This window comes from Marmota flaviventris, chromosome 19, assembly GCF_047511675.1.
Source record: "Marmota flaviventris isolate mMarFla1 chromosome 19, mMarFla1.hap1, whole genome shotgun sequence".
Taxonomy (NCBI): Eukaryota; Metazoa; Chordata; class Mammalia; order Rodentia; family Sciuridae; genus Marmota; species Marmota flaviventris.
In genome coordinates, this window is record NC_092516.1 from 23070125 (window position 1) to 23083926 (window position 13802).

Consider the following 13802-nt stretch of genomic DNA (forward strand, 5'->3'; position numbering starts at 1 on the left):
GTCAGACCAATTTGGTGATGTATATCAAAATTCTAAGTGTACATTCTCTTTACACTTCATTTCTATTTCTAGGAAGTTATTCAAGTTTTGTGACTGGTTTGTTCATATCTTTGTCCTGCATCGCTGTCAGAGATTTATAAGTTATTTTTTTTAGCATTATTTCTACATATAATTAGATGACTTATCCTATTTATTTTTGTGTGTGTGTTTTGTTGCTAGTCTCCTTTGCCTTTCTGTTTTTGGTTACAGGTGGGGCCTTTTTAAAATTAGACATTTCAGCTTATGTATTCAAATTTCATTTCCTTCTTGATTTTCCTGCAGCATGTAAGTGTAGATAATCTCACTCTTAGGAAGTTTTATGAATATGTAATTATAGTTCTTTCCATCATTTTGTTTGTCTTTAAAAATTTTTCTTCCTTACGAAACCTGCAATTAATTTTGGGAGTATCAGTTTGCTGAGCAGTTAGGCCCAAATTTTTTTTTTTTTTTTAAACTGGTTTTGGGGTTAGAACCTAGGGGCACTTAATAAAGCCACATCCCCAGCCCTTTTTATTATTTATTTTGATACAGGGTCTTGATGAGTTGCAGAGGCTGACCTTGAACTTGCACTCCTCCTATCACAGCCTCTGGAGCAGCTTCCGTTACAGGCTTGTGCAGCCAGATCTGGCTGATCTTGAATTTTTGATCCCACTGCCTCAGCCTACCAGATGACTGTGATTATAGGCATGAGCCACTTCCGCTAGCTGGCATGCCAGACTGTTTATTGAAAGTTTCCCCTTTTCCTCCTTCTTTTAATATTATATTGCATGTTACAGTACATTAGGATTCATTTTGGGGTAATCTGTCCAGTAGTGATTTTCCAGGTCTGTTCCTAAGTTCACACTATTTAACTAGTTTGCAGAAAATAAAAATTCAGGGGTAGAGAGGAAGAGCATGAGAAGAAGATTACCACTAAATAAGGAAGAGAGGTGGGAGGGAAAGGGAGGGAGAAGGGGAATTGCACCGAAGATGGAAGGAGACCCTCATCGTTATACAGAATACATGTATGACAATGTGAGGGGAAAAAAAAAAAGAAGTGTATCATATGATTGGGTAGAGAGAAGTGATGGGAGGGGAGGGGAGGGGAAGGGGGGAAAGGAAGGACAGCAGAATAAAATAGACATTATTATTGCTATATGTATATACGTGACTGTATGACCAATGTGATTCTGCAACCTGTACACTCAGAAAAATGAGAAATTATACCCCGTCTGATTCAAATGTATGATATGTCAAGATCATTGTACTGTCATGTGTATCTAATTAAAACAAATTAAAAAATTAGAAAAGAAAATAAAAATTCAGAAAATAAAATTAACTGAGAAAATTTTTTTAATCTGTTTTTATTGCTGATGAAACATGGAGTCATTTTGTCAAGTTCCAAAAAGTCTGTGGGATTTTCATTTTTATTGTCATTTGTAGTACTGTACATTTTGGATTTGTCATTTTTTTATAACAGTTTTTTCAGACTATTATGGTATATCTTACCATTTATTCAAGTCTTCTTTATATCAATATTTTTAATGTAGAGCACACAATTTCCTGGGGCTGCATGCAGTGGCACATGCCTTTAATCCCAGCAGCTCTGGAGACTGAGGCAGGAGGATCACAATTTCAAAGCCAGCCTCAGCAACTTAGCAAGGCCCTGTATCAAAATGGAGGGGGGGGGGGAAGAGCTGGGAATGAGGCTCAGTGGTAAAAGCATTCCTGGTTAAATCCCTGGTATTGAAAAATTAATTAATTAATTCTTGGGTGTTTATAGATGCTAGAGTGAATGAGATCTCTTTATATATTCTCACTTGCTATCCGACTATTTAAAAAATCCCATAGATTTCATGTACACATGTAGTATATTTCTCATAAACATGAATTAATGACATTTAGCAATTTTAAAATAGCTCCTCTTTGCTAATTTTTAATAGTGTTTCTTTTTTCTGGCCTTTTAGAGTCATATCCCTAGTACTGGAAAGCAAGCTCACAAGGATTGAAACTTGTGTGTGTGTGTCCCAGCTGCTGCCATGTAGTAGTAAGTTAGTGCACGGACATTTGTAGAAGGATAAGCAAACACTGCAAGAACATGGGGGCCAGTGTTAACAGTGATTGTCTTTTCAACTTTTCTGTATTTCTCTCATTTTTTACTTATATAACTGGAAAAAAAAATAAATTTAAGGAAAAAACTTTTTTTCATTTCTTAACTGAGATCAAAGGATGAGTTACTATATTGCTAGAGTTGATTGGATGTTTTCTGTAAAACCCAAATGAACTGCCCAGAGGAATGACTGTGACCATCTGGTAGTGAGCCCTGGAACAGGAAGCAGGACTCAACCTGGAAGGAAGGATGGTGGGAAGCTACAGAAACCCACTGCTTCTTTTGTTTTTTAATCAAAGCCTGTCTATTGGAGAGTGTGCCAAACCGGAACTGGATGTGGCCTCTGTGGCCTCCTTTTTGGAAGCAGCAGTGTTGGTAATTTACTCTGGATTGTGATCCTCTGACTAGATCTACCTGCCCAGAAAATGAAGTTGACTCATCTGGTTGATCCCAGTGTTTTTTCTCTGACTTGACTTGGTCAAAGACAGAAGCAATACCATGTTTCTTTTTGAAGAAGTGGGTATGCTGTGTATCAGCTCTGAGCTGGGTGTCCTGACTGTCTGCTCTTCCCCACCACAGCTGAGCTGACACCACCACTGCACAGCCTTTCAAACGGTGGCATGCACTTTTGCTGGTAGCCTTGTTCTCTTTGTTTTCCATACTTTGAAGCAACAGAGTGATTGAGTAGTATGATCACTGGTCCAAATATTGGTATCTACCATTTATTTATCTATCTATCTATCTATTTATTGTGGTGCTGGGGATTGAATCCAGGTCCTTGTACATGTGAGGCAAGCACTGTACTAACTGAGCTATATCCCCAGCCCCCTTTATTTAAAAAAAAAAAAAAAAAAAGTTTTCAGTGGGATTAAAAAAAAAAAAAAACGTGTAAGTTTAGGATAATTGCAGATTCATTGGAAGTTGCAAAGATCAGAGAGAGTTCCTGTGTACTCTTTGACCTAGTTTCCCCCTAGGGATCAAATCTTACATAACTTTAATACAGTACCAAAACCTAGAAGTTGAACCTTGTGCAATGGATGTATAGTTTCTTGCACATTTTTTCACATGCAGATTCTGTAGCTACCACCATTGTCAAGATACAGAACTGTTTCAATACTGCAAAGACCCCTTTTGCCATCATACCCCATGGTGTTGTTGCCCCCAGACTGAAGTTCTCACAGATTCTTCCGTTCCTGGCTGTGGTTTGTTGCAGCGAGAGGATTCAAAGGACCGACAATGAGCAGTGTGCACTGAGCAGTCTGGAGGATGCCCATTACGAGATTCATAATCTCCCCCAGTGGAGGCACCCAGGGCTTGTGCACTTTCCACTGGGGAAGCTCAAGTCCACTTTTATTAGAGGTTATGCCTTTTAGTACAGATAATAGACTCTACTGGAACTAGCTTAAGAAAAAATGAAATGGTAAGGGTTTAGAATTAGGGATTGAAACCACTCAGGGCCTGCGAAGTCATTTCCTTCTGCCATTTTTTTCTGTTTCTTGGCATGTGTCTCTTCACTCTGCAGACCAGCTGTACTGTTTCTCAGTTGTTTAGTGGAAGATGGTCATACTACACAACACTCCCATCACTCAGGAGAATAGCTGCCACTTAGTCACACTCCTAAAACTCCAAGGGAATAACTACCCTAGTTTGACTCAAGTGTCCACTTCTGTTGTAATAAGCTGTGGCCCTGAAGTGCGGGCTGGGTGCCTCACACAGACATGCCTGCTGGTGGCTTATCTTTGTAGATAAGAGAACAGTTTCCTGGTAAAAGGGAGGTTGTTGGCACATGTGCTAAGCAGATTCCCCCAGATGTGTCCATTTTAGTGACATAGACCTGTGCCATGGTATATGTAGTTGTCAATGGACCTTTTTTAAAATGCAGTGCTGAAGATCGAATCCAGTGCCTCACACGTGCTAGGCAAGTGCTCTATCAGTGAGCTCCAACCCCAGCCTAAAATTTAAAACTTAACGGTATAAGGGAAAAGTAGATACTACGTCTGCCCATTCTTCTTGGAAGGGAAAAATGGGACCACAGGATGACAGTGGTGAGATTTGCTCAGACTTTCAAAATGCTTTGATGGAACTGAAGACTTAGTATCCTAAGTTTAAGTTTTAGTGATATCTCTGCAACTTACTACTTTAGGGGTTGGATAAGCCATGACTTTTCAGTGTCAGTGTCTTCATCAGTTATCATATAGGATAAAGTGGATTTTTTTTGAGGGTCATGAATCCAGGGCCTTGTGCATGCTAGGCAAGAGCTCTAGCCTTGAGCTACATACCCATTCCTTTTAATTTATATTTACTGTGAGACAAGGGTCTCTCTAGGTTGCTCAGGCTGACCTCTAACTTGCCATTCTCCTCTCTTAGCCTCCAGAGTACCTGGGATTATAGACCTCCACCAACCACCATACTTGACTAAGTAAATGGTCTTTTAAGTTTCTTCAGCTTAACCTAGTTCTCTATTCCATTTTCTTTCTTTCTGCCTCAACTTAATCTATATGTGGCTTGTGTGTTAGGTCTAAATCCTGTCCTTGGAGAGCTTTAACCTCCCAAATTTTTGTAAACTTGAATATTCCCCTTAATGAAAGGAAAAGAAAGGTGTGTGGGAGAATCTTGTGAAAATTGAAGGGAGATCAGTAGAACAGAGAGAAGGGAAGGAGAAATACTGGGGAATGTTATTGGCCAAATTATATTATTAAATTGTGCATGTGTATGAATATGTAGCAACAAATCTCACCACTGTGTACATTTGTAATGCACCGATAAAAAGTGTGTGAGGGAAAAATCACTGGTGCATTGTATAGAGCATGCATATATCAGTAGAACTGTTATCAATAAAACTGTTCAAATAAAATCTAGAAAAAGTTCTCCCTAAAGTTCTCTGTTGTGCCGGGCACATTGGCCCATGCCTGTCATCCCAGCGTCTTGGGAGGCTGAAGCAGGAGGATCGTGAGTTTAAAGCCAGCCTCAGCAAAAGTGAGGTGGTAAGCAACTCTTTGAGACCCTGTGAGTTCAATCCCCAGTACAAAAAAAACAAACAAAAAAAAAACTCCTTTGCTCTGCCATGTCTCATTAGCTAATTTACAGATCCTACCTCCAGAGTGGGTTACCATTCCTCCATTTCCACACCTAATTGTATTACCTCTCTTGGTTACAGTTGCTTATTAATCAGCATCCCTGTTTCCTGTTCGATACATCTCCTCAATCCAGAAATAGCCAGCCAAGGTTTTTAAAAAATTATAGTATAAAATTGATTTGGGGGGACATATACAGTCTATCAAATTTTAAAGAATGTTCTTTTTTAAAATATTGTTTTAGTTGTGAGTGGACCTTTATTTTATTTACTTATACACGGTGCCAAGAATCGAACCTGGTGCCTCACACACACTAAGCAAGTGCTCTTCCACTGGGCTACCACCATAGTCCAGTCTCCTATCAATTTTAAAGTACAGATTTATGTAAACACCTCCACGATAGTTCCATCATCCCAAAAGACTTTTTGTACAGATTAGTCACATCTTCCTCCGATCTGAGTTCCTAAATGGAGTTGTAAAGTATGCAAACTATTTTTCTTTTTAGTAGAAGAGATTGAACCCAGGGGAGCTCTACCACTGAGTCACATCCTCAGTTCTTTTTTAATTAATTAATTAATTAATTTTTGAGACAGAGTCTCACTACATTGCTGAGGTTCTTGCTAACTTGCTGAGGTGGTCCTTGAACTTGTGATCCTCCTGCCTCAGCCTCCGAGTCTCTGGAATTACAAGCAGGTGCCACCAAGTCCATCAGTATATAAATTTTTAAAACTGGCTGCTATGGTCTGAATTTTTTTTCATTTTTAAAATTTTAATTGAAAACAATTTTTTTGTAGTTGTACACAATATCTTTCTTTTTTTTTTTTAATTTTTTTTTATTGGTTGTTAAAAACATTATAAAGCTCTTGACGTATCATATTTCATACATTAGATTCAAGTTGGTTATGAACTCCCAATTTTACCCCAAATACAGATTGCAGAATCACATCGGTTACACATCCACATTTTTACATAATGCCCTATTAGTAACTGTTGTATTCTGCTACCTTTCCTATCCTCTACCATCCCCCCTCCCTCCCCTCCCATCTTCTCTCTCTACCCCATCCACTGTAATTCATATCTCTCCTTGTTTATTTTCCCATTCCCCTCACAACCTCTTATATGTAATTTTGTATAACAATGAGGGTCTCCCTCCATTACCATGCAATTTCCCTTTTCTCTCCCTTTCCATCCCACCTCATCTATCTGTTTAATGTTAATCTTTTCTTCCTGCTCTTCCTCCCTGCTCTGTTCTTAGTTGCTCTCATTATATCAAAGAAGACATTTGGTATTTGTTTTTTAGGGATTGGCTAGCTTCACTAAGCATAATCTGCTCTAGTGCCATCCATTTCCCTGCAAATTCTATGATTTTGTCATTTTTTAGTGCTGCGTAATACTCCATGGTGTATAAATGCCACATTTTTTTTATCCATTCATCTATTGAAGGGCATCTGGGTTGGTTCCACAGTCTAGCAATTGTGAATTGTGCTGCTATGAATCTTTCTTTCTTTTCTTTCACTGAGGATTGAACCCAAGGTCTTGCAGGTGCGAGGTGAGCGCTCTACCGCTGAGCCATAACTCCAGTCCCTTAATTTGTTATATATGACAGCAGAATGCATTACAATTCACATTACACATATAGAGCACACTTTTTCATATCTATGGTTGTACACAAAGTAGAGTCACACCGTTCGTGGCTTCTACATGTACTTCGGGTAATGATGTCCATCTCATTCCAGTGTCTCTCCTACCCCCAGGCCCCCTCCCTCCCTCCTCCTCCCTCCCCTTTTCCCCTTTGCCCTATCTAGAGTTGATCTAATCCTCCCATGCCCCACCATTATGAATCAGCATTCTTAAATCAGAGAAAACATTCAGAGTCCTAATCATCAAGGTGGTAGTAGGAGGTCTTTGAGAGAGAATTAGTTTTCAAGGGCCAAATCCTCAGAATTAGGTTACCTTTGTGAGACCCCTAAGAGGTAGCCCGTGTCCGTCTGCTATGCAGGGGCACAGCCAGAAGCTCCTTCAGTGAGCAGACAATGAATGTGCGGTGTAGCATCGTGACCTCGGCCTTCCTGGCTTCTACTGTAGAAGTAAGTTCAGTTAGTTATGAGCTCCCAGTTAGTGGTGTTTGTTATAGCAGTCCAAGTCTCAGTGTAAAGCCTTGAGATTCTTTCAAATTGTTGTTCTTCATTTTATGAGCAGCATTCTATTGTATGGATGTTCACAGTTTATCTATTGAAGGATATTTTGGTTTCTTCTATTTTTTGTGATCATAAATAATGCTACTATAAACATTTATGCACAAAATTTTACTTTTATTTATTTTCTTGAAGAAATAGTAATGGGATTGCTTAGTCTTATGATAAGTGCATGTTTTCCATAGTAGCTATAATATTTTACCTCCACTAGGAATGTGTGAAAGTTCTAGTAGCTCTTTATCTGTGTCACCACTTGGTATTGTCAGTATTTTTTGTTTTACCTATTCTAATAGGTGTGAGTGAGACCTTGATTTTTACTTTTTAAATTATTTTTTGTGTTCTGTGTACCGGACCTAGGGCCTTACACTTGGCTGGGTGAGGGCTCTACCACTCCCCAGCCCCATGATAGGTTTAATTTATTTCTCTGATCACTCATAATGTTGAGTATCTGCCGCCCATATTGTAAAGAACAAGGAAGGGCTGGAGTTTATCCCTGCTTACCAGGAAGGGGTTGGCCTGCCAGTGTCGAGATGCTGGGAGAGACTGCTGGTCAGGGACAGAGGGCTTTATCACCCACAGGACGTCAGAATCAGCTTCTGTGTACAGACCCTTGTGGGCAGTGTCACAGCTATGCAGCCTTAGGGAACCCCCATCTCATAGTGCAGGGCAGACGGACCCTCAGACTCTGGCCTGAAGACCCTGCGCTTGCTGTGCTGCGAGCAAGCGCCCTTTGCCCTGGAAGGAGATGCCTGGGTCTTGTAGGGAGGCTGGAGGAGAAGCTCTGTATAAAGGCCTCTCTCACAGAAATGCAGCAGGAAGGACACCAACATGTGTATTTATTTTGTAAAGTGTCTATTTAAGTCTTTTTTGCTCATTTTTTAATTTAGTGGCTTGTTTTCTTATAATTGGAATTTGAGGGTTTTTTTCCTTTTGGTGGTGCTGGGGATGGAATCCAGAGCCTCCACATGCTAGGCAAGCCCTACCAGTGACTTGTATCCTCAGCCTAGGTTTGTTGTTGTTGTTGTTGTTTAACATGTTCTGAATATGGAAGTTCTTTGTCAGATCTGTGACTTTTCTCCCAATTTGTACCCTATCTTCATTTTTCTTGGCAGCGTCATTCATATAGCAATAGAGTGTTGTTTTGCTGTCAGGTTTGGGAGGTAAACTCTGGATCGTTGCTCTAAAACCCTGCAGTACTGTTTCCATCTAGTTCATACATGTGCTGGTCTGAGACCTTTCTGCTTGGTCTTTGTGTGACTTCCAGTTTTGAAGTCTTGATATTGAATAGCATCAGATCCATAAAGTAGCTTAGGGCTGAGCCCAGAAATTGCTTTCTTGAATTCTTTGTCTCTGCAGTTTCTCATGTACTTTTTTTTTTTTTTTTTAACTGTTTTTGTAGCTGTAGATGGACTTCATGCCTTCATTTTATTTGCTTATTTTTGTATGTGGTTCTGAGGATCCAGCCCAGTGACTCACATGTGCTGGCAAGCGCTCTGCCACTCAGCCCCAGCCCCAGCCCACTCGTGTACTTTTTAACTCCCTATGGGCTCATCTTTTTTCCCCACTCTGTCCATAAAACTGTGAATTTAATTATCCCACTCTTCCATGGACCTCTGCATCTGTCTGCACTTCTGGGCCTAAGCAGTGGAAAGACAGTATGTGAAAATCCATGTTCTCCTTCCCCAGGGCTAGGCTCCTGCAGCAGCTGCTCACCTGCGGAAGACATGCCACAGGACTGTGTGGCTCTGTGGCTCACGAGGGGGACTGACAATAAAATGGAAAGCTCTCCTTATTTTCTCTGAATGTTTGGCTTTCTCATGCTTTGAACCAGACTTGGAGGCTCTCTCCAACCCCACTCCCTATTTTTGAGTTGGTTCAGTGATTCTGGAGAGGAAATTGGTATCTTATCAAGGTCTGGTGAATCTTTTTTTTTTTTTTTTTTTTTAATAGATGGATGCAATACCTTTATTTTTATGTGGTGCTGAGGATCGAACCCAGGGCCTCATACATTCTAGGCAAGCACTCTACCACTGAGCCACAACCCCAGCCACTGGTGAAACTTGGTCTTTATCCCCAATTCATCTCCTTTTTGCTTTTGAGCAAACCCTACAGGTTTTCTAGCTGGTCTAAGTCTGTGAAATCTCTCTCTCTCTCTGTCTTTCTCTCTCTCTCTCTCTCTCTCTGTCTCTGTAGGCACTGATGTCCATGTTCAGTTTTCTCCCCTATTCATTTGATGCCTGTTTCTTCTCGAGGTCACCCCTGAGTCTGCATACCTTAATGTGTAGCCAGTGTTTGTTGTTAGTGCAGACAAACATTGAGCTTGTGCTCAAACATCTCTAGCCAGGAAGGCTTCCGGTCTGACGAGCAGAGCTGTATGTACACAGAGGAGATGAGGGAAGAGCCCAGGAAAAATGGGCCGAGGGCCTCAAGTTTGAATACATTCCTGGGCTCACATACAAGTCATGAGCAGAGGGCGTTTTACTCATCTTCACAGTTGTCTTTGATTAGAGGCTTCTTGGTCCTCACTTCATCATGCTGGAAGATGAATTCCATGTGTAGTTAGTGTCCCATCACTGTGACAGAATGCCCCAGACAGACAGCTTATAAGAAGGAAAGGCTTATTTGGGCTTACAGGTTTGGATGTTTCAGTTCAGGGTCAGCTGGCCTGTGGCAAGGTAGTACATCCTGGCAGAAGGGTGTGGCTGCCAGGAGCAACAAAGGGGGGCAGCCACGGTCCCAGAGGCACACTTCAAAGGCGCACTCCTATGACCTCAGTCCTTCCCCCAGTCTCTACCAACTGAAGGTTTTGCCACCTCTCAGTAGTGCCACAGGCACATGGGCCCTTGAGACATTCAAGATTTATATTTCAGCATCTGTCTTAAAATAGAGTGATCCTCATGCTTTCCTCTTTGCGGGAGACAGTAGGTCCAGGCTCTTCAGCCTGGGTTTGGAAGCCCGCGGTCTGGCTGCACTGCTGACCCTCTGTTCACCTCCTGCTTAGGCCACATCACTCGTGTCCCACTTGGCTTTCCTGTCTCTGAGCTCTGTGTGAAAGATGTCCTTCCTGTCAGGATGTCCTGTCACTTACGTCACCTCTCCAAGACCTGCCAGGGTTCAGTTCAGGCTCTTCAAGGTCTGCCTCAGCCCCCAAGTGCTGTTCTCCTGAGGTCGAAGTGACCTCAGGGTCTTTTCTGCCTGCCTGTGACCTTGAGCTTGGGAGAGCAGGATCAGGGCCAGCAGGTGACTCTGCTGTGTGCAGGGTCGGTGCGAGGTGAGGGAGCCGGAGTGCTGGTGGAGCTGGGCTCTGGAGCTCCACTTGCACCTGTTAGTGCAGGGAAAGGGACGGCCACAGGGTCTCGGTGGGAACGGGAGTTGTCGGGGAGCAGTTTACCACGCAAGTGTGAGGCTCCGCACAAACAAGTCAGAACATGGTGTGGTAGGGAAAAGCACTGCGTTTGGAACTTCAGATTTCAAATTATAACCCCAGCACGAGTGATCCTAGATAAGCACCTGACCCCATAAGCTTTGTTTCCTCAACTTCAAAATGGGAATGCTGTTTCCTTCGTTTTTTTGTTTTTTAAGTACATGACCCAAGTAGGTTTTCTACAACTATTTCTCTTCTTTCTGAAGATCAGTTTTATTTCTTCCTGTGTGTCTGAGGAGGAAAAATGGCCCCCATCTTTAGGAATTCTTCAGTGGTCCCTGCTCACCCCCCGATACTGCTCACGTGGTAACAGCAAGAAAAAAATAGGGACTGATAAAATGAATCAATAAAACAGCATTGGTAAGATCCAGTTGATTTCCAAAGGAGAGTGCTATGTGTTATGTATTTGGGAAATAGTAGCTAGGCACATGGCACACGCCTGTAATCCCAGCTACTAGGGAGGCTGAGGCAGGAGGATTGTGAGTTCAAAGACTGTCTCAGCAACTTAGTGAGGCCATAAGCAACTCAGCAAGACTCTGTTTCAAAATAAAATGTAAAAAGGGCTGGGGACGTGGCTCAGTGGTTAAGCACCCTGAGTTCAATCCCTGGTACCAAAAAAAGAGAAGGGTGGAGTGGGGGATTATCTTTGCAAAACCCAGATTATTTTGTTGACAGTCTAATAAGGAAAATCATATCTGAAAATTTCATCATCAATTCAGGGTACATTTAAAATTTTTTTTTCTGTATCATCCAAACAACTTTCTACCTTTGTAATCATTAGTCCCAAGGTCTGTGTCAGATCCTAAAGGGAAGCTTGTTGGTCATCCATAGGAAGGCTGAGAGCGAAGCAGCTTGTTCCCACGTGCCATCCAGAGTGCACATCGGTGTTCAGCTCCATACCAGGCTGCGAGCGAGAGCCCCCCAGGGTGCCTTTCACCTAAGCCTGCGGAAGATAGAGGAAACAGTTTTTTCTAACAAACTGAAATGTGTTCTTGGAAAAAAACTGAAGAAATTTGTGGGAGAAATTTTAGGCTGAGGCCCTAATATCCATGATTTGTTTGGGGTGTGATTGAAGTTTGTGCCCAGGGACGCGAGTTTGGACAAACGGACGGTATAGCACAGGAATTTGGAATCTTACCTGGGTCTGAACCCCTTCCCTCCTGCTTGTTGTTGGTAGCGTCTGTGTACTTCTGAAAATTTCTCATAGCCTCGGTCTCTCAGCGATAACATGGCGATAATGCCTACCTTGGCTTTTGTGAGGGTCAGTGAGTAACTGCTGCCACCATCCTGGGCATGTGGTGAGAGGTGGCTAGAGTGGGCTCTGGTGCTCACCCGAGGCTGCCTTCTTTTTAACTCACGCTCTTCTCTGGCGTGCTGGGCAACTTCAGCCAGGCAGTGTTCACACTGAGGAGTGACAGGAGGCATGCTGTGCCAAGGGTGCTGTCAGTAGGTGCGGAGTGGGGGGGCGGGGGGGACTGCGTTTTGTCCCTCAGAGTCGAAGCATACAAGTTTCTTTTGTTAGCAGCTGACGGTAATCTATCAGTTCTTTCCTTTAAAAGATCATTTGCAGTGGGTTTTTCTTGTGAAGAACAGTGAGATTCCCTCTCACTGGGTTTTCGCCTGCAGTGTGGCTCACACTGCGCGCGCACCCCATGATGCAGGTCTCTGAACCCTTCCTGCAGCAGGACTGAGTGCCCGCCTTGCCTTGCCGCTTCCCAGCCTGCAGCCACCGCTGCGCTCTCTGAGACCTCACGTATGTAGGTGGCCTTTGTACCGGTCACTTGATTTAGCACTACACCCTCCAGGTTCGCCCAGCTCTGGCACAGGGCGAGGTCTCCTCCTGGGCTGCGTGGTGCTGCCCTGTGTGTTCTGTCACCTGGCGTCCCCCAGGTGCTGCTGCTCCTGACTGCTGTGGGTGTGAGCCCCCTGCAGCTCCTGGGATCTGTCTTCTAGTCCTTCCAGATAGCCTGGGAGCGGGATTGCTGAGCTGCCTGGTGGTCTTCAGAGCTGGGTCTTGCTGTGTTGCCCAGCCTGGCCACAACCACCTGGGCGCAGGTGTCCTCCTCCCGCAGCCTGCCAAGTAGCTGGGCTCAGGCGCTTGCCCCTGCGCCCAGCCTGGCCTCCATGTTCTGAGGAAGGACCCGCTGTTTTCTGCAGAGGCCTTGCACTTGGAATCCCCCAGCAGTGCACACACACATGCCAGTTCTCCATGTTCTCACCACACTGGTCTCCTGAGGGCTGTTGAGGGTGTTTGTCCTAAAAGGTGAGGTGTGAGGTGTCACCAGTGCTTAGTGATGGTAACTTAGGTTTGTTGGACCATTTCTGTCTTTGGAGAACTTTTTATTTGGCTCCTTTGCCCATTTTAAGATCTGGTATTTGGTTGGTTATGGAGCTATGGGAGACAGCTTAATCCCTTGTCAGACGCCTGCCTTGCAGACCTCTCCTCTTCCCAGCTCTAAGTTACCTTTTTACTTGTTTATAGTTTTCTTTGGCGTGCAGAAGTCCCCCCCACTTTTTTTTGTTCCGATAATGGGGCTTTACCCCAGAGGTGCTTAACCACTGAGCTACATCACCAGTCCTTTTTTAATGTTTTATTTTGAGACAGGGTCTCACTAAGTTGCTTAGGGCCTTGCTAGGTTGCTGAGGCTGGCCTCGAACTTGGCGATGCTCCTGCCTCAGCTTCTTGAGCTGCTGGAATTACACTGCACCCAGCCAAAAGTTTTGGACAGTCTCTCTTGTCTGTTTTGCTTTTGATGTCTTGTCTAAGAAAGCATTACCACGTCCAGTTTCAGGTGGATTTCCCTGTATTTTCTTCCAGGAGTTCTATAGTTTCTGGTCTTAGGTTTAGATCTTTAATCTAGTCCTAAAGTGTTGTTTATACTTTGGGCGGGGAATGAGATCATATGTTCGGGAATTTGCTGTATTTAGCTTTTCTTTTTTCCCCAGTCCCTTTCTTCCTTTCCTCTTTTCCTTCCTTCCCT

At 43.2% G+C, this 13802-nt stretch overlaps 1 protein-coding gene across 2 annotated transcripts in view; it reads left to right on the forward strand.

The window, feature by feature from the left end:
• The window catches only part of Rabgef1 (RAB guanine nucleotide exchange factor 1), a 59381-nt gene that overhangs the window by 10938 nt on the left and 34641 nt on the right, over nt 1-13802 (forward strand). The window lies entirely within an intron of this gene.